Source organism: Amaranthus tricolor, chromosome 11 (genome assembly GCF_026212465.1).
Source record: "Amaranthus tricolor cultivar Red isolate AtriRed21 chromosome 11, ASM2621246v1, whole genome shotgun sequence".
Classification (NCBI taxonomy): Eukaryota; Viridiplantae; Streptophyta; class Magnoliopsida; order Caryophyllales; family Amaranthaceae; genus Amaranthus; species Amaranthus tricolor.
The window spans coordinates 8,386,537-8,411,918 of NC_080057.1; positions in this window are offsets into that span (position 1 = coordinate 8,386,537).

The window sequence follows — 25,382 nt, forward strand, 5'->3', positions numbered from 1 at the left end:
GTTCATTCTTCATTGATCATTGATCCTTGTTAATTCTTCATCGTTCATTCGTCATTCATCATTGATCCTTGTTCATTCTTCATCGTCCATTCTTCATTGATCATTGATCCTTGTTCATTCTTCATCGTTCATTTGTCATTGATAATTGATCCTTGTTCATTCTTCATCGTTCATTCTTCATTGAGCATTGATCCTTGTTCATTCTTCATCGTTCATTCTTCATTGATCATTGATCCTTGTTCATTCTTCATCGTTCATTCGTCCCATTGATCCTTGTTTATTCTTCATCGTTCATTCTTCATTGATCATTGATCCTTGTTCATTCTTCATCGTTCATTCTTCATTGATCATTGATCCTTGTTCATTCTTCATTGACTGTTGATCCTTGTTCATTCTTCATTGTTCATTCTTCATTGATCATTGATCCTTGTTCATTCTTCTTCGTTCATTCTTCATTGATCATGGATCCTTGTTCATTCCTCATCGTTCATTCTTCATTGATCATTGATCCTTGTTCATTCTTCATCGTTCATTCGTCATTGACCATTGATCCTTGTTCATTCTTCATCGTCCATTCGTCATTGATCATTGATCCTTGTTCATTCTCCATCGTTCATTCTTCATTGATCATTGATCCTTGTTCATTCTTCATCGTTCATTCTTCATTGATCATTGATCCTTGTTCATTCTTCATCGTTCATTCTTCATTGATCATTGATCCTTGTTTATTCTTCATCGTTCATTCTTCATTGATCATTAATCCTTATTCATTCTTCATCGTCCATTCTTCATTGATCATTGACCCTTGTTCATTCTTCATCGTTCATCCTTCACTAATCATTGATCCTTGTTCATTCTTCATCGTTCATTCGTCATTTACCATTAATCCTTGTTCATTCTTCATCGTTCATTCTTCATTGATCATTGATCCTTGTTCATTCTTCATCGTTCATCCTTCATTGATCATTGATCCTTGTTCATTCTTCATCGTTCATTCGTCATTGACCATTAATCCTTGTTCATTCTTCATCGTTCATTCTTTATTGATCATTGATCCTTGTTCATTCTTCATCGTTCATTTGTCATTGATAATTGATCCTTGTTCATTCTTCATCGTTCATTCTTCATTGAGCATTAATCCTTGTTCATTCTTCATCGTTCATTCTTCATTGATCATTGATCCTTGTTCATTCTTCATTGTTTATTCTTCATTGATCATTGATCCTTGTTCATTCTTCATCACTCATTCTTCATTGATCATTGATCCTTGTTCATTCTTCATTGGGCATTAATCCTTGTTCATTCTTCATCGTTCATTCTTCATTTATCATTGATCCTTGTTCATTCTTCATCGTTCATTCGTCATTCATCATTGATCCTTGTTCATTCTTCATCGTTCATTCTTCATTGATCATTGATCCTGGTTCATTCTTCATCGTTCATCTTGTTCATTCTTCATCGTTTATTCTTCATTGATCATTGATCCTTGTTCATTCTTCATCGTTCATTCGTCATTCATCATTGATCCTTTTTCATTCTTCATCGTGCATTCTTCATTGATCATTGATCCTTGTTCATTCTTTATCGTTCATTCTTCATTGATCATTGGTACTTGTTCATTCTTCATCGTTCATTCGTCATTGAGCATTAATCCTTGTTCATTCTTCATCGTTCATTCTTCATTGATCATTGATCCTTGTTCATTCTTCATCGTTCATTCTTCATTGATCATTAATCCTTGTTCATTCTTCATCGTTCATTCTTCATCGTTCATTGACCCTTGTTCATTCTTCATCGTTCATTCTTCATTGATTATTGATCCTTGTTCATTCTTCATCGTTCATTCGTCATTGATCATTGATCCTTGTTCATTCTTCATCGTTCATTCTTCATTGACCATTAATCCTTGTTCATTCTTCATCGTTAATTCTTCATTGATCATTGATCCTTGTTCATTCTTCATCGTTCATTCTTCATTGATCATTGATCCTTGTTCATTCTTCATCGTTCATTCTTCATTGATCCTTGATCCTTGTTCATTCTTCATCGTTCATTCTTCATTGATCATTGATCCTTGTTAATTCTTCATCGTTCATTCGTCATTCATCATTGATCCTTGTTCATTCTTCATCGTTCATTCTTCATTGATCATTGATCCTTGTTCATTCTTCATCGTTCATTTGTCATTGATAATTAATCCTTGTTCATTCTTCATCGTTCATTCTTCATTGATCATTGATCCTTGTTCATTCTTCATCGTTCATTTGTCATTGATAATTGATCCTTGTTCATTCTTCATCTTTCATTCTTCATTGAGCATTGATCCTTGTTCATTCTTCATCGTTCATTCTTCATTGATCATTGATCCTTGTTCATTCTTCATCGTTCATTCGTCATTGACCATTGATCCTTGTTTATTCTTCATCGTTCATTCTTCATCGATTATTGATCCTTGTTCATTCTTCATCGTTCATTCTTCATTGATCATTGATCCTTGTTCATTCTTCATTGACTGTTGATCCTTGTTCATTCTTCATTGTTCATTCTTCATTGATCATTGATCCTTGTTTATTCTTCATCGTTCATTCTTCATTGATCATTAATCCTTGTTCATTCTTCATCGTCCATTCTTCATTGATCATTGACCCTTGTTCATTCTTCATCGTTCATCCTTCACTGATCATTGATCCTTGTTCATTCTTCATCGTCCATTCGTCATTGATCATTGATCCTTGTTCATTCTCCATCGTTCATTCTTCATTGATCATTGATCCTTGTTCATTCTTCATCGTTCATTCTTCATTGATCATTGATCCTTGTTCATTCTTCATCGTTCATTCTTCATTGATCATTGATCCTTGTTTATTCTTCATCGTTCATTCTTCATTGATCATTAATCCTTATTCATTCTTCATCGTCCATTCTTCATTGATCATTGACCCTTGTTCATTCTTCATCGTTCATCCTTCACTAATCATTGATCCTTGTTCATTCTTCATCGTTCATTCGTCATTGACCATTAATCCTTGTTCATTCTTCATCGTTCATTCTTTATTGATCATTGATCCTTGTTCATTCTTCATCGTTCATTTGTCATTGATAATTGATCCTTGTTCATTCTTCATCGCTCATTCTTCATTGAGCATTAATCCTTGTTCATTCTTCATCGTTCATTCTTCATTGATCATTGATCCTTGTTCATTCTTCATCGTTCATTCGTCATTCATCATTGATCCTTGTTCATTCTTCATCGTTCATTCTTCATTGATCATTGATCCTGGTTCATTCTTCATCGTTCATCTTGTTCATTCTTCATCGTTTATTCTTCATTGATAAATGATCCTTGTTCATTCTTCATCGTTCATTCTTCATTGATCATTGATCCTTGTTCATTCTTCATCGTTCATTCTTCATTAAGCATTAATCCTTGTTCATTCTTCATCATTCATTCTTCGTTGATCATTGATCCTTGTTCATTCTTCATCGTTCATTCGTCATTCATCATTGATCCTTGTTCATTCTTCATCGTGCATTCTTCATTGATCATTGATCCTTGTTCATTCTTCATCGTTCACTCTTCATTGATCATTGATCCTTGTTCATTCTTCATCGTTCATTCGTCATTCATCATTGATCCTTGTTCATTCTTCATCGTTCATTTGTCATTCATCATTGATCCTTGTTCATTCTTCATCGTTCATACTTCATTGATCATTGATCCTTGTTCATTCTTCATCGTTCATCCTTCATTGATCATTGATCCTTGTTCAGTCTTCATCGTTCATTCGTCATTGACCATTAATCCTTGTTCATTCTTCATCGTTCATTCTTCATTGATCATTGATCCTTGTTCATTCTTCATCGTTCATTTGTCATTGATAATTGATCCTTGTTCATTCTTCATCGTTCATTCTTCATTGATCATTGATCCTTGTTCATTCTTCATCGTTCATTCTTCATTGATCATTGATCCTTGTTCATTCTTCATCGTTCATTCTTCATTGATCATTGATCCTTGTTTATTCTTCATCGTTCATTCTTCATTGATCATTAATCCTTGTTCATTCTTCATCGTTCATTCTTCATTGATCATTGACCCTTGTTCATTCTTCATCGTTCATCCTTCACTGATCATTGATCCTTGTTCATTCTTCATCGTTCATTCGTCATTGACCATTAATCCTTGTTCATTCTTCATCGTTCATTCTTCATTGATCATTGATCCTTGTTCATTCTTCATCGTTCATCCTTCATTGATCATTGATCCTTGTTCATTCTTCATCGTTCATTCGTCATTGACCATTAATCCTTGTTCATTCTTCATTGTTCTTTCTTTATTGATCATTGATCCTTGTTCATTCTTCATCGTTCATTTGTCATTGATAATTGATCCTTGTTCATTCTTCATCATTCATTCTTCATTGAGCATTAATCATTGTTCATTCTTCATCGTTCATTCTTCAGTGATCATTGATCCTTGTTCATTCTTCATCGTTCATTCGTCATTAATCATTGATCCTTGTTCATTCTTCATCGTTCATTCTTCATTGATCATTGATCCTGGTTCATTCTTCATCGTTCATCTTGTTCATTCTTCATCGTTTAGTCTTCATTGATCATTGATCCTTGTTCATTCTTCATCACTCATTCTTCATTGATCATTGTTCCTTGTTCATTCTTCATCGTTCATTCTTCATTGAGCATTAATCCTTGTTCATTCTTCATCGTTCATTCTTCATTGATCATTGATCCTTGTTCATTCTTCATCGTTCATTCGTCATTCATCATTGATCCTTGTTCATTCTTCATCGTTCATTCTTCATTGATCATTGATCCTGGTTCATTCTTCATCGTTCATCTTGTTCATTCTTCATCGTTTATTCTTCATTGATCATTGATCCTTGTTCATTCTTCATCGTTCATTCGTCATTCATCATTGATCCTTTTTCATTCTTCATCGTGCATTCTTCATTGATCATTGATCCTTGTTCATTCTTCATCGTTCATTCTTCATTGATCATTGATACTTGTTCATTCTTCATCGTTCATTCGTCATTGACCATTAATCCATGTTCATTCTTCATCGTTCATTCTTCATTGATCATTGATCCTTGTTCATTCTTCATCGTTCATTCTTCATTGATCATTAATCCTTGTTCATTCTTCATCGTTCATTCTTCATTGATCATTGACCCTTGTTCATTCTTCATCGTTCTCTTCATTGATTATTGATCCTTGTTCATTCTTCATCGTTCATTCGTCATTGATCATTGATCCTTGTTCATTCTTCATCGTTCATTCTTCATTGACCATTAATCCTTGTTCATTCTTCATCGTTCATTCTTCATTGATCATTGATCCTTGTTCATTCTTCATCGTTCATTCTTCATTGATCATTGATCCTTGTTCATTCTTCATCATTCATTTGTCATTGATAATTGATCCTTGTTCATTCTTCATCGTTCATTCTTCATTGAGCATTGATCCTTGTTCATTCTTCATCGTTCATTCGTCATTGACCATTGATCCTTGTTCATTCTTCATCGTCCATTCGTCATTGATCATTGATCCTTGTTCATTCTCCATCGTTCATTCTTCATTGATCATTGATCCTTGTTCAATCTTCATCGTTCATTCTTCATTGATCATTGATCCTTGTTCATTCTTCATCGTTCATTCTTCATTGATCATTGATCCTTGTTTATTCTTCATCGTTCATTCTTCATTGATATTTAATCCTTATTCATACTTCATCGTCCATTCTTCATTGATCATTGACCCTTGTTCATTCTTCATCATTCATCCTTCACTGATCATTGATCCTTGTTCATTCTTCATCGTTCATTCGTCATTGACCATTAATCCTTGTTCATTCTTCATCGTTCATTCTTCATTGATCATTGATCCTTGTTCATTCTTCATCGTTCATCCTTCATTGATCATTGATCCTTGTTCATTCTTCATCGTTCATTCGTCATTGACCATTAATCCTTGTTCATTCTTCATCGTTCATTCTTCATTGATCATTGATCCTTGTTCATTCTTCATCGTTCATTTGTCATTGATAATTGATCCTTGCTCATTCTTCATCGTTCATTCTTCATTGAGCATTGATCCTTGTTCATTCTTCATCGTTCATTCGTCATTGACCATTGATCCTTGTTCATTCTTCATCGTCCATTCGTCATTGATCATTGATCCTTGTTCATTCTTCATCGTTCATTCTTCATTGATCATTGATCCTTGTTCATTCTTCATCGTTCATCTTGTTCATTCTTCATCGTTTATTCTTCATTGATCATTGATCCTTGTTCATTCTTCATCGTTCATTCGTCATTCATCATTGATCCTTTTTCATTCTTCATCGTGCATTCTTCATTGATCATTGATCCTTGTTCATTCTTTATCGTTCATTCTTCATTGATCATTGATACTTGTTCATTCTTCATCGTTCATTCGTCATTGACCATTAATCCTTGTTCATTCTTCATCGTTCATTCTTCATTGATCATTGATCCTTGTTCATTCTTCATCGTTCATTCTTCATTGATCATTAATCCTTGTTCATTCTTCATCATTCAATCTTCATTGATCATTGACCCTTGTTCATTCTTCATCGTTCATTCTTCATTGATTATTGATCCTTGTTCATTCTTCATCGTTCATTCGTCATTGATCATTGATCCTTGTTCATTCTTCATCGTTCATTCTTCATTGACCATTAATCCTTGTTCATTCTTCATCGTTCATTCTTCATTGATCATTGATCCTTGTTCATTCTTCATCGTTCATTCTTCATTGATCATTGATCCTTGTTCATTCTTCATCGTTCATTCTTCATTGATCCTTGATCCTTGTTCATTCTTCATTGATCATTGATCCTTGTTAATTCTTCATCGATCATTCGTCATTCATCATTGATCCTTGTTCATTCTTCATCGTCCATTCTTCATTGATCATTGATCCTTGTTCATTCTTCATCGTTCATTTGTCATTGATAATTGATCCTTGTTCATTCTTCATCATCCATTCGTCATTGATCATTGATCCTTGTTCATTCTTCATCGTTCATTTGTCATTGATAATTGATCCTTGTTCATTCTTCATCGTTCATTCTTCATTGAGCATTGATCCTTGTTCATTCTTCATCGTTCATTCTTCATTGATCATTGATCCTTGTTCATTCTTCATCGTTCATTCGTCATTGACCATTGATCCTTGTTTATTCTTCATCGTTCATTCTTCATTGATCATTGATCCTTGTTCATTCTTCATCGTTCATTCTTCATTGACTGTTGATCCTTGTTCATTCTTCATTGTTCATTCTTCATTGATCATTGATCCTTGTTCATTCTTCTTCGTTCATTCTTCATTGATCATGGATCCTTGTTCATTCCTCATCGTTCATTCTTCATTGATCATTGATCCTTGTTCATTCTTCATCGTTCATTCGTCATTGACCATTGATCCTTGTTCATTCTTCATCGTCCATTCGTCATTGATCATTGATCCTTGTTCATTCTCCATCGTTCATTCTTCATTGATCATTGATCCTTGTTCATTCTTCATCGTTCATTCTTCATTGATCATTGATCCTTGTTCATTCTTCATCGTTCATTCTTCATTGATCATTGATCCTTGTTTATTCTTCATCGTTCATTCTTCATTGATCATTAATCCTTATTCATTCTTCATCGTCCATTCTTCATTGATCATTGACCCTTGTTCATTCTTCATCGTTCATCCTTCACTAATCATTGATCCTTGTTCATTCTTCATCGTTCATTCGTCATTGACCATTAATCCTTGTTCATTCTTCATCGTTCATTCTTCATTGATCATTGATCCTTGTTCATTCTTCATCGTTCATCCTTCATTGATCATTGATCCTTGTTCATTCTTCATCGTTCATTCGTCATTGATCATTGATCCTTGTTCATTCTTCATCGTTCATTCTTCATTGACCATTAATCCTTGTTCATTCTTCATCGTTCATTCTTCATTGATCATTGATCCTTGTTCATTCTTCATCGTTCATTCTTCATTGATCATTGATCCTTGTTCATTCTTCATCGTTCATTTGTCATTGATAATTGATCCTTGTTCATTCTTCATCGTTAATTCTTCATTGAGCATTGATCCTTGTTCATTCTTCATCGTTCATTCGTCATTGACCATTGATCCTTGTTCATTCTTCATCGTCCATTCGTCATTGATCATTGATCCTTGTTCATTCTCCATCGTTCATTCTTCATTGATCATTGATCCTTGTTCAATCTTCATCGTTCATTCTTCATTGATCATTGATCCTTGTTCATTCTTCATCGTTCATTCTTCATTGATCATTGATCCTTGTTTATTCTTCATCGTTCATTCTTCATTGATCATTAATCCTTATTCATACTTCATCGTCCATTCTTCATTGATCATTGACGCTTGTTCATTCTTCATCATTCATCCTTCACTGATCATTGATCCTTGTTCATTCTTCATCGTTCATTCGTCATTGACCATTAATCCTTGTTCATTCTTCATCGTTCATTCTTCATTGATCATTGATCCTTGTTCATTCTTCATCGTTCATTTGTCATTGATAATTGATCCTTGCTCATTCTTCATCGTTCATTCTTCATTGAGCATTGATCCTTGTTCATTCTTCATCGTTCATTCGTCATTGACCATTGATCCTTGTTCATTCTTCATCGTCCATTCGTCATTGATCATTGATCCTTGTTCATTCTTCATCGTTCATTCTTCATTGATCATTGATCCTTGTTCATTCTTCATCGTTCATCTTGTTCATTCTTCATCGTTTATTCTTCATTGATCATTGATCCTTGTTCATTCTTCATCGTTCATTCGTCATTCATCATTGATCCTTTTTCATTCTTCATCGTGCATTCTTCATTGATCATTGATCCTTGTTCATTCTTTATCGTTCATTCTTCATTGATCATTGATACTTGTTCATTCTTCATCGTTCATTCGTCATTGACCATTAATCCTTGTTCATTCTTCATCGTTCATTCTTCATTGATCATTGATCCTTGTTCATTCTTCATCGTTCATTCTTCATTGATCATTAATCCTTGTTCATTCTTCATCATTCATTCTTCATTGATCATTGACCCTTGTTCATTCTTCATCGTTCATTCTTCATTGATTATTGATCCTTGTTCATTCTTCATCGTTCATTCGTCATTGATCATTGATCCTTGTTCATTCTTCATCGTTCATTCTTCATTGACCATTAATCCTTGTTCATTCTTCATCGTTCATTCTTCATTGATCATTGATCCTTGTTCATTCTTCATCGTTCATTCTTCATTGATCATTGATCCTTGTTCATTCTTCATCGTTCATTCTTCATTGATCCTTGATCCTTGTTCATTCTTCATTGATCATTGATCCTTGTTAATTCTTCATCGATCATTCGTCATTCATCATTGATCCTTGTTCATTCTTCATCGTCCATTCTTCATTGATCATTGATCCTTGTTCATTCTTCATCGTTCATTTGTCATTGATAATTGATCCTTGTTCATTCTTCATCATCCATTCGTCATTGATCATTGATCCTTGTTCATTCTTCATCGTTCATTTGTCATTGATAATTGATCCTTGTTCATTCTTCATCGTTCATTCTTCATTGAGCATTGATCCTTGTTCATTCTTCATCGTTCATTCTTCATTGATCATTGATCCTTGTTCATTCTTCATCGTTCATTCGTCATTGACCATTGATCCTTGTTTATTCTTCATCGTTCATTCTTCATTGATCATTGATCCTTGTTCATTCTTCATCGTTCATTCTTCATTGATCATTGATCCTTGTTCATTCTTCATTGACTGTTGATCCTTGTTCATTCTTCATTGTTCATTCTTCATTGATCATTGATCCTTGTTCATTCTTCTTCGTTCATTCTTCATTGATCATGGATCCTTGTTCATTCCTCATCGTTCATTCTTCATTGATCATTGATCCTTGTTCATTCTTCATCGTTCATTCGTCATTGACCATTGATCCTTGTTCATTCTTCATCGTCCATTCGTCATTGATCATTGATCCTTGTTCATTCTCCATCGTTCATTCTTCATTGATCATTGATCCTTGTTCATTCTTCATCGTTCATTCTTCATTGATCATTGATCCTTGTTCATTCTTCATCGTTCATTCTTCATTGATCATTGATCCTTGTTTATTCTTCATCGTTCATTCTTCATTGATCATTAATCCTTATTCATTCTTCATCGTCCATTCTTCATTGATCATTGACCCTTGTTCATTCTTCATCGTTCATCCTTCACTAATCATTGATCCTTGTTCATTCTTCATCGTTCATTCGTCATTGACCATTAATCCTTGTTCATTCTTCATCGTTCATTCTTCATTGATCATTGATCCTTGTTCATTCTTCATCGTTCATCCTTCATTGATCATTGATCCTTGTTCATTCTTCATCGTTCATTCGTCATTGACCATTAATCCTTGTTCATTCTTCATCGTTCATTCTTTATTGATCATTGATCCTTGTTCATTCTTCATCGTTCATTTGTCATTGATAATTTATCCTTGTTCATTCTTCATCGTTCATTCTTCATTGAGCATTAATCCTTGTTCATTCTTCATCGTTCATTCTTCATTGATCATTGATCCTTGTTCATTCTTCATTGTTTATTCTTCATTGATCATTGATCCTTGTTCATTCTTCATCACTCATTCTTCATTGATCATTGATCCTTGTTCATTCTTCATTGGGCATTAATCCTTGTTCATTCTTCATCGTTCATTCTTCATTTATCATTGATCCTTGTTCATTCTTCATCGTTCATTCGTCATTCATCATTGATCCTTGTTCATTCTTCATCGTTCATTCTTCATTGATCATTGATCCTGGTTCATTCTTCATCGTTCATCTTGTTCATTCTTCATCGTTTATTCTTCATTGATCATTGATCCTTGTTCATTCTTCATCGTTCATTCGTCATTGATCATTGATCCTTTTTCATTCTTCATCGTGCATTCTTCATTGATCATTGATCCTTGTTCATTCTTTATTGTTCATTCTTCATTGATCATTGGTACTTGTTCATTCTTCATCGTTCATTCGTCATTGACCATTAATCCTTGTTCATTCTTCATCGTTCATTCTTCATTGATCATTGATCCTTGTTCATTCTTCATCGTTCATTCTTCATTGATCATTAATCCTTGTTCATTCTTCATCGTTCATTCTTCATTGATCATTGACCCTTGTTCATTCTTCATCGTTCATTCTTCATTGATTATTGATCCTTGTTCATTCTTCATCGTTCATTCGTCATTGATCATTGATCCTTGTTCATTCTTCATCGTTCATTCTTCATTGACCATTAATCCTTGTTCATTCTTCATCGTTCATTCTTCATTGATCATTGATCCTTGTTCATTCTTCATCGTTCATTCTTCATTGATCATTGATCCTTGTTCATTCTTCATCGTTCATTCTTCATTGATCATTGATCCTTGTTCATTCTTCATCGTTCATTTGTCATTGATAATTAATCCTTGTTCATTCTTCATCGTTCATTCTTCATTGATCATTGATCCTTGTTCATTCTTCATCGTTCATTTGTCATTGATAATTGATCCTTGTTCATTCTTCATCGTTCATTCTTCATTGAGCATTGATCCTTGTTCATTCTTCATCGTTCATTCTTCATTGATCATTGATCCTTGTTCATTCTTCATCGTTCATTCGTCATTGACCATTGATCCTTGTTTATTCTTCATCGTTCATTCTTCATCGATCATTGATCCTTGTTCATTCTTCATCGTTCATTCTTCATTGATCATTGATCCTTGTTCATTCTTCATTGACTGTTGATCCTTGTTCATTCTTCATTGTTCATTCTTCATTGATCATTGATCCTTGTTTATTCTTCATCGTTCATTCTTCATTGATCATTAATCCTTGTTCATTCTTCATCGTCCATTCTTCATTGATCATTGACCCTTGTTCATTCTTCATCGTTCATCCTTCACTGATCATTGATCCTTGTTCATTCTTCATCGTCCATTCGTCATTGATCATTGATCCTTGTTCATTCTCCATCGTTCATTCTTCATTGATCATTGATCCTTGTTCATTCTCCATCGTTCATTCTTCATTGATCATTGATCCTTGTTCATTCTTCATCGTTCATTCTTCATTGATCATTGATCCTTGTTCATTCTTCATCGTTCATTCTTCATTGATCATTGATCCTTGTTTATTCTTCATCGTTCATTCTTCATTGATCATTAATCCTTATTCATTCTTCATCGTCCATTCTTCATTGATCATTGACCCTTGTTCATTCTTCATCGTTCATCCTTCACTAATCATTGATCCTTGTTCATTCTTCATCGTTCATTCGTCATTGACCATTAATCCTTGTTCATTCTTCATCGTTCATTCTTTATTGATCATTGATCCTTGTTCATTCTTCATCGTTCATTTGTCATTGATAATTGATCCTTGTTCATTCTTCATCATCCATTCGTCATTGATCATTGATCCTTGTTCATTCTTCATCGTTCATTTGTCATTGATAATTGATCCTTGTTCATTCTTCATCGTTCATTCTTCATTGAGCATTGATCCTTGTTCATTCTTCATCGTTCATTCTTCATTGATCATTGATCCTTGTTCATTCTTCATCGCTCATTCGTCATTGACCATTGATCCTTGTTTATTCTTCATCGTTCATTCTTCATTGATCATTGATCCTTGTTCATTCTTCATCGTTCATTCTTCATTGATCATTGATCCTTGTTCATTCTTCATTGACTGTTGATCCTTGTTCATTCTTCATTGTTCATTGTTCATTGATCATTGATCCTTGTTCATTCTTCTTCGTTCATTCTTCATTGATCATGGATCCTTGTTCATTCCTCATCGTTCATTCTTCATTGATCATTGATCCTTGTTCATTCTTCATCGTTCATTCGTCATTGACCATTGATCCTTGTTCATTCTTCATCGTCCATTCGTTATTGATCATTGATCCTTGTTCATTCTCCATCGTTCATTCTTCATTGATCATTGATCCTTGTTCATTCTTCATCGTTCATTCTTCATTGATCATTGATCCTTGTTCATTCTTCATCGTTCATTCTTCATTGATCATTGATCCTTGTTTATTCTTCATCGTTCATTCTTCATTGATCATTAATCCTTATTCATTCTTCATCGTCCATTCTTCATTGATCATTGACCCTTGTTCATTCTTCATCGTTCATCCTTCACTAATCATTGATCCTTGTTCATTCTTCATCGTTCATTCGTCATTGACCATTAATCCTTGTTCATTCTTCATCGTTCATTCTTCATTGATCATTGATCCTTGTTCATTCTTCATCGTTCATCCTTCATTGATCATTGATCCTTGTTCATTCTTCATCGTTCATTCGTCATTGACCATTAATCCTTGTTCATTCTTCATCGTTCATTCTTTATTGATCATTGATCCTTGTTCATTCTTCATCGTTCATTTATCATTGATAATTGATCCTTGTTCATTCTTCATCGTTCATTCTTCATTGAGCATTAATCCTTGTTCATTCTTCATCGTTCATTCTTCATTGATCATTGATCCTTGTTCATTCTTCATTGTTTATTCTTCATTGATCATTGATCCTTGTTCATTCTTCATCACTCATTCTTCATTGATCATTGATCCTTGTTCATTCTTCATTGGGCATTAATCCTTGTTCATTCTTCATCGTTCATTCTTCATTTATCATTGATCCTTGTTCATTCTTCATCGTTCATTCGTCATTCATCATTGATCCTTGTTCATTCTTCATCGTTCATTCTTCATTGATCATTGATCCTGGTTCATTCTTCATCGTTCATCTTGTTCATTCTTCATCGTTTATTCTTCATTGATCATTGATCCTTGTTCATTCTTCATCGTTCATTCGTCATTGATCATTGATCCTTTTTCATTCTTCATCGTGCATTCTTCATTGATCATTGATCCTTGTTCATTCTTTATCGTTCATTCTTCATTGATCATTGGTACTTGTTCATTCTTCATCGTTCATTCGTCATTGACCATTAATCCTTGTTCATTCTTCATCGTTCATTCTTCATTGATCATTGATCCTTGTTCATTCTTCATCGTTCATTCTTCATTGATCATTAATCCTTGTTCATTCTTCATCGTTCATTCTTCATTGATCATTGACCCTTGTTCATTCTTCATCGTTCATTCTTCATTGATTATTGATCCTTGTTCATTCTTCATCGTTCATTCGTCATTGATCATTGATCCTTGTTCATTCTTCATCGTTCATTCTTCATTGACCATTAATCCTTGTTCATTCTTCATCGTTCATTCTTCATTGATCATTGATCCTTGTTCATTCTTCATCGTTCATTCTTCATTGATCATTGATCCTTGTTCATTCTTCATCGTTCATTCTTCATTGATCCTTGATCCTTGTTCATTCTTCATCGTTCATTCTTCATTGATCATTGATCCTTGTTAATTCTTCATCGTTCATTCGTCATTCATCATTGATCCTTGTTCATTCTTCATCGTTCATTCTTCATTGATCATTGATCCTTGTTCATTCTTCATCGTTCATTTGTCATTGATAATTAATCCTTGTTCATTCTTCATCGTTCATTCTTCATTGATCATTGATCCTTGTTCATTCTTCATCGTTCATTTGTCATTGATAATTGATCCTTGTTCATTCTTCATCGTTCATTCTTCATTGAGCATTGATCCTTGTTCATTCTTCATCGTTCATTCTTCATTGATCATTGATCCTTGTTCATTCTTCATCGTTCATTCGTCATTGACCATTGATCCTTGTTTATTCTTCATCGTTCATTCTTCATCGATCATTGATCCTTGTTCATTCTTCATCGTTCATTCTTCATTGATCATTGATCCTTGTTCATTCTTCATTGACTGTTGATCCTTGTTCATTCTTCATTGTTCATTCTTCATTGATCATTGATCCTTGTTTATTCTTCATCGTTCATTCTTCATTGATCATTAATCCTTGTTCATTCTTCATCGTCCATTCTTCATTGATCATTGACCCTTGTTCATTCTTCATCGTTCATCCTTCACTGATCATTGATCCTTGTTCATTCTTCATCGTCCATTCGTCATTGATCATTGATCCTTGTTCATTCTCCATCGTTCATTCTTCATTGATCATTGATCCTTGTTCATTCTCCATCGTTCATTCTTCATTGATCATTGATCCTTGTTCATTCTTCATCGTTCATTCTTCATTGATCATTGATCCTTGTTCATTCTTCATCGTTCATTCTTCATTGATCATTGATCCTTGTTTATTCTTCATCGTTCATTCTTCATTGATCATTAATCCTTATTCATTCTTCATCGTCCATTCTTCATTGATCATTGACCCTTGTTCATTCTTCATCGTTCATCCTTCACTAATCATTGATCCTTGTTCATTCTTCATCGTTCATTCGTCATTGACCATTAATCCTTGTTCATTCTTCATCGTTCATTCTTCATTGATCATTGATCCTTGTTCATTCTTCATCGTTCATCCTTCATTGATCATTGATCCTTGTTCATTCTTCATCGTTCATTCGTCATTGACCATTAATCCTTTTTCATTCTTCATCGTTCTTTCTTTATTGATCATTGATCCTTGTTCATTCTTCATCGTTCATTTGTCATTGATAATTGATCCTTGTTCATTCTTCATCGCTCATTCTTCATTGAGCATTAATCCTTGTTCATTCTTCATCGTTCATTCTTCATTGATCATTGATCCTTGTTCATTCTTCATCGTTCATTCTTCATTGATCATTGATCCTTGTTTATTCTTCATCGCTCATTCTTCATTGATCATTAATCCTTATTCATTCTTCATCGTCCATTCTTCATTGATCATTGACCCTTGTTCATTCTTCATCGTTCATCCTTCACTAATCATTGATCCTTGTTCATTCTTCATCGTTCATTCGTCATTGACCATTAATCCTTGTTCATTCTTCATCGTTCATTCTTCATTGATCATTGATCCTTGTTCATTCTTCAATGTTCATCCTTCATTGATCATTGATCCTTGTTCATTCTTCATCGTTCATTCGTCATTGACCATTAATCCTTTTTCATTCTTCATCGTTCTTTCTTTATTGATCATTGATCCTTGTTCATTCTTCATCGTTCATTTGTCATTGATAATTGATCCTTGTTCATTCTTCATCATTCATTCTTCATTGAGCATTAATCCTTGTTCATTCTTCATCGTTCATTCTTCAGTGATCATTGATCCTTGTTCATTCTTCATCGTTCATTCGTCATTCATCATTGATCCTTGTTCATTCTTCATCGTTCATTCTTCATTGATCATTGATCCTGGTTCATTCTTCATCGTTCATCTTGTTCATTCTTCATCGTTTAGTCTTCATTGATCATTGATCCTTGTTCATTCTTCATCACTCATTCTTCATTGATCATTGTTCCTTGTTCATTCTTCATCGTTCATTCTTCATTGAGCATTAATCCTTGTTCATTCTTCATCGTTCATTCTTCATTGATCATTGATCCTTGTTCATTCTTCATCGTTCATTCGTCATTCATCATTGATCCTTGTTCATTCTTCATCGTTCATTCTTCATTGATCATTGATCCTGGTTCATTCTTCATCGTTTATTCTTCATTGATCATTGATCCTTGTTCATTCTTCATCGTTCATTCGTCATTCATCATTGATCCTTTTTCATTCTTCATCGTGCATTCTTCATTGATCATTGATCCTTGTTCATTCTTCATCGTTCATTCTTCATTGATCATTGATACTTGTTCATTCTTCATCGTTCATTCGTCATTGACCATTAATCCTTGTTCATTCTTCATCGTTCATTCTTCATTGATCATTGATCCTTGTTCATTCTTCATCGTCCATTCTTCATTGATCATTAATCCTTGTTCATTCTTCATCGTTCATTCTTCATTGATCATTGACCCTTGTTCATTCTTCATCGTTCTCTTCATTGATTATTGATCCTTGTTCATTCTTCATCGTTCATTCGTCATTGATCATTGATCCTTGTTCATTCTTCATCGTTCATTCTTCATTGACCATTAATCCTTGTTCATTCTTCATCGTTCATTCTTCATTGATCATTGATCCTTGTTCATTCTTCATCGTTCATTCTTCATTGATCATTGATCCTTGTTCATTCTTCATCGTTCATCTTGTTCATTCTTCATCGTTCATTCTTCATTGATCATTGACCCTTGTTCATTCTTCATCGTTCTCTTCATTGATTATTGATCCTTTTTCATTCTTCATCGTGCATTCTTCATTGATCATTGATCCTTGTTCATTCTTTATCGTTCATTCTTCATTGATCATTGATAATTGTTCATTCTTCATTGTTCATTCGTCATTGACCATTAATCCTTGTTCATTCTTCATCGTTCATTCTTCATTGATCATTGATCCTTGTTCATTCTTCATCGTTCATTCTTCATTGATCATTAATCCTTGTTCATTCTTCATCGTTCATTCTTCATTGATCATTGACCCTTGTTCATTCTTCATCGTTCATTCTTCATTGATTATTGATCCTTGTTCATTCTTCATTGTTCATTCTTCATTGATCATTGATCCTTGTTCATTCTTCTTCGTTCATTCTTCATTGATCATGGATCCTTGTTCATTCCTCATCGTTCATTCTTCATTGATCATTGATCCTTGTTCATTCTTCATCGTTCATTCGTCATTGACCATTGATCCTTGTTCATTCTTCATCGTCTATTCGTCATTGATCATTGATCCTTGTTCATTCTCCATCGTTCATTCTTCATTGATCATTGATCCTTGTTCAATCTTCATCGTTCATTCTTCATTGATCATTGATCCTTGTTCATTCTTCATTGACTGTTGATCCTTGTTCATTCTTCATTGTTCATTCTTCATTGATCATTGATCCTTGTTTATTCTTCATCGTTCATTCTTCATTGATCATTAATCCTTGTTCATTCTTCATCGTCCATTCTTCATTGATCATTGACCCTTGTTCATTCTTCATCGTTCATCCTTCACTGATCATTGATCCTTGTTCATTCTTCATCGTCCATTCGTCATTGATCATTGATCCTTGTTCATTCTCCATCGTTCATTCTTCATTGATCATTGATCCTTGTTCATTCTCCATCGTTCATTCTTCATTGATCATTGATCCTTGTTCATTCTTCATCGTTCATTCTTCATTGATCATTGATCCTTGTTCATTCTTCATCGTTCATTCTTCATTGATCATTGATCCTTGTTTATTCTTCATCGTTCATTCTTCATTGATCATTAATCCTTATTCATTCTTCATCGTCCATTCTTCATTGATCATTGACCCTTGTTCATTCTTCATCGTTCATCCTTCACTAATCATTGATCCTTGTTCATTCTTCATCGTTCATTCGTCATTGACCATTAATCCTTGTTCATTCTTCATCGTTCATTCTTCATTGATCATTGATCCTTGTTCATTCTTCATCGTTCATCCTTCATTGATCATTGATCCTTGTTCATTCTTCATCGTTCATTCGTCATTGACCATTAATCCTTTTTCATTCTTCATCGTTCTTTCTTTATTGATCATTGATCCTTGTTCATTCTTCATCGTTCATTTGTCATTGATAATTGATCCTTGTTCATTCTTCATCGCTCATTCTTCATTGAGCATTAATCCTTGTTCATTCTTCATCGTTCATTCTTCATTGATCATTGATCCTTGTTCATTCTTCATCGTTCATTCTTCATTGATCATTGATCCTTGTTTATTCTTCATCGCTCATTCTTCATTGATCATTAATCCTTATTCATTCTTCATCGTCCATTCTTCATTGATCATTGACCCTTGTTCATTCTTCATCGTTCATCCTTCACTAATCATTGATCCTTGTTCATTCTTCATCGTTCATTCGTCATTGACCATTAATCCTTGTTCATTCTTCATCGTTCATTCTTCATTGATCATTGATCCTTGTTCATTCTTCAATGTTCATCCTTCATTGATCATTGATCCTTGTTCATTCTTCATCGTTCATTCGTCATTGACCATTAATCCTTTTTCATTCTTCATCGTTCTTTCTTTATTGATCATTGATCCTTGTTCATTCTTCATCGTTCATTTGTCATTGATAATTGATCCTTGTTCATTCTTCATCATTCATTCTTCATTGAGCATTAATCCTTGTTCATTCTTCATCGTTCATTCTTCAGTGATCATTGATCCTTGTTCATTCTTCATCGTTCATTCGTCATTCATCATTGATCCTTGTTCATTCTTCATCGTTCATTCTTCATTGATCATTGATCCTGGTTCATTCTTCATCGTTCATCTTGTTCATTCTTCATCGTTTAGTCTTCATTGATCATTGATCCTTGTTCATTCTTCATCACTCATTCTTCATTGATCATTGTTCCTTGTTCATTCTTCATCGTTCATTCTTCATTGAGCATTAATCCTTGTTCATTCTTCATCGTTCATTCTTCATTGATCATTGATCCTTGTTCATTCTTTATCGTTCATTCTTCATTGATCATTGATAATTGTTCATTCTTCATTGTTCATTCGTCATTGACCATTAATCCTTGTTCATTCTTCATCGTTCATTCTTCATTGATCATTGATCCTTGTTCATTCTTCATCGTTCATTCTTCATTGATCATTAATCCTTGTTCATTCTTCATCGTTCATTCTTCATTGATCATTGACCCTTGTTCATTCTTCATCGTTCATTCTTCATTGATTATTGATCCTTGTTCATTCTTCATTGTTCATTCTTCATTGATCATTGATCCTTGTTCATTCTTCTTCGTTCATTCTTCATTGATCATGGATCCTTGTTCATTCCTCATCGTTCATTCTTCATTGATCATTGATCCTTGTTCATTCTTCATCGTTCATTCGTCATTGACCATTGATCCTTGTTCATTCTTCATCGTCTATTCGTCATTGATCATTGATCCTTGTTCATTCTCCATCGTTCATTCTTCATTGATCATTGATCCTTGTTCAATCTTCATCGTTCATTCTTCATTGATCATTGATCCTTGTTCATTCTTCATTGACTGTTGATCCTTGTTCATTCTTCATTGTTCATTCTTCATTGATCATTGATCCTTGTTTATTCTTCATCGTTCATTCTTCATTGATCATTAATCCTTGTTCATTCTTCATCGTCCATTCTTCATTGATCATTGACCCTTGTTCATTCTTCATCGTTCATCCTTCACTGATCATTGATCCTTGTTCATTCTTCATCGTCCATTCGTCATTGATCATTGATCCTTGTTCATTCTCCATCGTTCATTCTTCATTGATCATTGATCCTTGTTCATTCTCCATCGTTCATTCTTCATTGATCATTGATCCTTGTTCATTCTTCATCGTTCATTCTTCATTGATCATTGATCCTTGTTCATTCTTCATCGTTCATTCTTCATTGATCATTGATCCTTGTTTATTCTTCATCGTTCATTCTTCATTGATCATTAATCCTTATTCATTCTTCATCGTCCATTCTTCATTGATCATTGACCCTTGTTCATTCTTCATCGTTCATCCTTCACTAATCATTGATCCTTGTTCATTCTTCATCGTTCATTCGTCATTGACCATTAATCCTTGTTCATTCTTCATCGTTCATTCTTCATTGATCATTGATCCTTGTTCATTCTTCATCGTTCATCCTTCATTGATCATTGATCCTTGTTCATTCTTCATCGTTCATTCGTCATTGACCATTAATCCTTTTTCATTCTTCATCGTTCTTTCTTTATTGATCATTGATCCTTGTTCATTCTTCATCGTTCATTTGTCATTGATAATTGATCCTTGTTCATTCTTCATCGCTCATTCTTCATTGAGCATTAATCCTTGTTCATTCTTCATCGTTCATTCTTCATTGATCATTGATCCTTGTTCATTCTTCATCGTTCATTCTTCATTGATCATTGATCCTTGTTTATTCTTCATCGCTCATTCTTCATTGATCATTAATCCTTATTCATTCTTCATCGTCCATTCTTCATTGATCATTGACCCTTGTTCATTCTTCATCGTTCATCCTTCACTAATCATTGATCCTTGTTCATTCTTCATCGTTCATTCGTCATTGACCATTAATCCTTGTTCATTCTTCATCGTTCATTCTTCATTGATCATTGATCCTTGTTCATTCTTCAATGTTCATCCTTCATTGATCATTGATCCTTGTTCATTCTTCATCGTTCATTCGTCATTGACCATTAATCCTTTTTCATTCTTCATCGTTCTTTCTTTATTGATCATTGATCCTTGTTCATTCTTCATCGTTCATTTGTCATTGATAATTGATCCTTGTTCATTCTTCATCATTCATTCTTCATTGAGCATTAATCCTTGTTCATTCTTCATCGTTCATTCTTCAGTGATCATTGATCCTTGTTCATTCTTCATCGTTCATTCGTCATTCATCATTGATCCTTGTTCATTCTTCATCGTTCATTCTTCATTGATCATTGATCCTGGTTCATTCTTCATCGTTCATCTTGTTCATTCTTCATCGTTTAGTCTTCATTGATCATTGATCCTTGTTCATTCTTCATCACTCATTCTTCATTGATCATTGTTCCTTGTTCATTCTTCATCGTTCATTCTTCATTGAGCATTAATCCTTGTTCATTCTTCATCGTTCATTCTTCATTGATCATTGATCCTTGTTCATTCTTCATCGTTCATTCGTCATTCATCATTGATCCTTGTTCATTCTTCATCGTTCATTCTTCATTGATCATTGATCCTGGTTCATTCTTCATCGTTTATTCTTCATTGATCATTGATCCTTGTTCATTCTTCATCGTTCATTCGTCATTCATCATTGATCCTTTTTCATTCTTCATCGTGCATTCTTCATTGATCATTGATCCTTGTTCATTCTTCATCGTTCATTCTTCATTGATCATTGATACTTGTTCATTCTTCATCGTTCATTCGTCATTGACCATTAATCCTTGTTCATTCTTCATCGTTCATTCTTCATTGATCATTGATCCTTGTTCATTCTTCATCGTCCATTCTTCATTGATCATTAATCCTTGTTCATTCTTCATCGTTCATTCTTCATTGATCATTGACCCTTGTTCATTCTTCATCGTTCTCTTCATTGATTATTGATCCTTGTTCATTCTTCATCGTTCATTCGTCATTGATCATTGATCCTTGTTCATTCTTCATCGTTCATTCTTCATTGACCATTAATCCTTGTTCATTCTTCATCGTTCATTCTTCATTGATCATTGATCCTTGTTCATTCTTCATCGTTCATTCTTCATTGATCATTGATCCTTGTTCATTCTTCATCGTTCATCTTGTTCATTCTTCATCGTTCATTCTTCATTGATCATTGACCCTTGTTCATTCTTCATCGTTCTCTTCATTGATTATTGATCCTTTTTCATTCTTCATCGTGCATTCTTCATTGATCATTGATCCTTGTTCATTCTTTATCGTTCATTCTTCATTGATCATTGATAATTGTTCATTCTTCATTGTTCATTCGTCATTGACCATTAATCCTTGTTCATTCTTCATCGTTCATTCTTCATTGATCATTGATCCTTGTTCATTCTTCATCGTTCATTCTTCATTGATCATTAATCCTTGTTCATTCTTCATCGTTCATTCTTCATTGATCATTGACCCTTGTTCATTCTTCATCGTTCATTCTTCATTGATTATTGATCCTTGTTCATTCTTCATTGTTCATTCTTCATTGATCATTGATCCTTGTTCATTCTTCTTCGTTCATTCTTCATTGATCATGGATCCTTGTTCATTCCTCATCGTTCATTCTTCATTGATCATTGATCCTTGTTCATTCTTCATCGTTCATTCGTCATTGACCATTGATCCTTGTTCATTCTTCATCGTCTATTCGTCATTGATCATTGATCCTTGTTCATTCTCCATCGTTCATTCTTCATTGATCATTGATCCTTGTTCAATCTTCATCGTTCATTCTTCATTGATCATTGATCCTTGTTCATTCTTCATCGTTCATTCTTCATTGATCATTGATCCTTGTTTATTCTTCATCGTTCATTCTTCATTGATCATTAATCCTTATTCATACTTCATCGTCCATTCTTCATTGATCATTGACCCTTGTTCATTCTTCATCATTCATCCTTCACTGATCATTGATCCTTGTTCATTCTTCATCGTTCATTCGTCATTGACCATTAATCCTTGTTCATTCTTCATCGTTCATTCTTCATTGATCATTGATCCTTGTTCATTCTTCATCGTTCATCCTTCATTGATCATTGATCCTTGTTCATTCTTCATCGTTCATTCGTCATTGACCATTAATCCTTGTTCATTCTTCATCGTTCATTCTTCATTGATCATTGATCCTTGTTCATTCTTCATCGTTCATTTGTCATTGATAATTGATCCTTGTTCATTCTTCATCGTTCATTCTTCATTGAGCATTGATCCTTGTTCATTCTTCATCGTTCATTCGTCATTGACCATTGATCCTTGTTCATTCTTCATCGTCCATTCGTCATTGATCATTGATCCTTGTTCATTCTTCATCGTTCATTCTTCATTGATCATTGATCCTTGTTCATTCTTCATCGTTCATCTTGTTCATTCTTCATCGTTTATTCTTCATTGATCATTGATCCTTGTTCATTCTTCATCGTTCATTCGTCATTCATCATTGATCCTTTTTCATTCTTCATCGTGCATTCTTCATTGATCATTGATCCTTGTTCATTCTTTATCGTTCATTCTTCATTGATCATTGATACTTGTTCATTCTTCATCGTTCATTCGTCATTGACTATTAATCCTTGTTCATTCTTCATCGTTCATTCTTCATTGATCATTGATCCTTGTTCATTCTTCATCATTCATTCTTCATTGATCATTAATCCTTGTTCATTCTTCATCATTCATTCTTCATTGATCATTGACCCTTGTTCATTCTTCATCGTTCATTCTTCATTGATTATTGATCCTTGTTCATTCTTCATCGTTCATTCGTCATTGATCATTGATCCTTGTTCATTCTTCATCGTTCATTCTTCATTGACCATTAATCCTTGTTCATTCTTCATCGTTCATTCTTCATTGATCATTGATCCTTGTTCATTCTTCATCGTTCATTCTTCATTGATCATTGATCCTTGTTCATTCTTCATCGTTCATTCTTCATTGATCCTTGATCCTTGTTCATTCTTCATTGATCATTGATCCTTGTTAATTCTTCATCGTTCATTCGTCATTCATCATTGATCCTTGTTCATTCTTCATCGTCCATTCTTCATTGATCATTGATCCTTATTCATTCTTCATCGTTCATTTGTCATTGATAATTGATCCTTGTTCATTCTTCATCATCCATTCGTCATTGATCATTGATCCTTGTTCATTCTTCATCGTTCATTTGTCATTGATAATTGATCCTTGTTCATTCTTCATCGTTCATTCTTCATTGAGCATTGATCCTTGTTCATTCTTCATCGTTCATTCTTCATTGATCATTGATCCTTGTTCATTCTTCATCGTTCATTCGTCATTGACCATTGATCCTTGTTTATTCTTCATCGTTCATTCTTCATTGATCATTGATCCTTGTTCATTCTTCATCGTTCATTCTTCATTGATCATTGATCCTTGTTCATTCTTCATTGACTGTTGATCCTTGTTCATTCTTCTTCGTTCATTCTTCATTGATCATGGATCCTTGTTCATTCCTCATCGTTCATTCTTCATTGATCATTGATCCTTGTTCATTCTTCATCGTTCATTCGTCATTGACCATTGATCCTTGTTCATTCTTCATCGTCCATTCGTCATTGATCATTGATCCTTGTTCATTCTCCATCGTTCATTCTTCATTGATCATTGATCCTTGTTCATTCTTCATCGTTCATTCTTCATTGATCATTGATCCTTGTTCATTCTTCATCGTTCATTCTTCATTGATCATTGATCCTTGTTTATTCTTCATCGTTCATTCTTCATTGATCATTAATCCTTATTCATTCTTCATCGTCCATTCTTCATTGATCATTGACCCTTGTTCATTCTTCATCGTTCATCCTTCACTAATCATTGATCCTTGTTCATTCTTCATCGTTCATTCGTCATTGACCATTAATCCTTGTTCATTCTTCATCGTTCATTCTTCATTGATCATTGATCCTTGTTCATTCTTCATCGTTCATCCTTCATTGATCATTGATCCTTGTTCATTCTTCATCGTTCATTCGTCATTGACCATTAATCCTTGTTCATTCTTCATCGTTCATTCTTTATTGATCATTGATCCTTGTTCATTCTTCATCG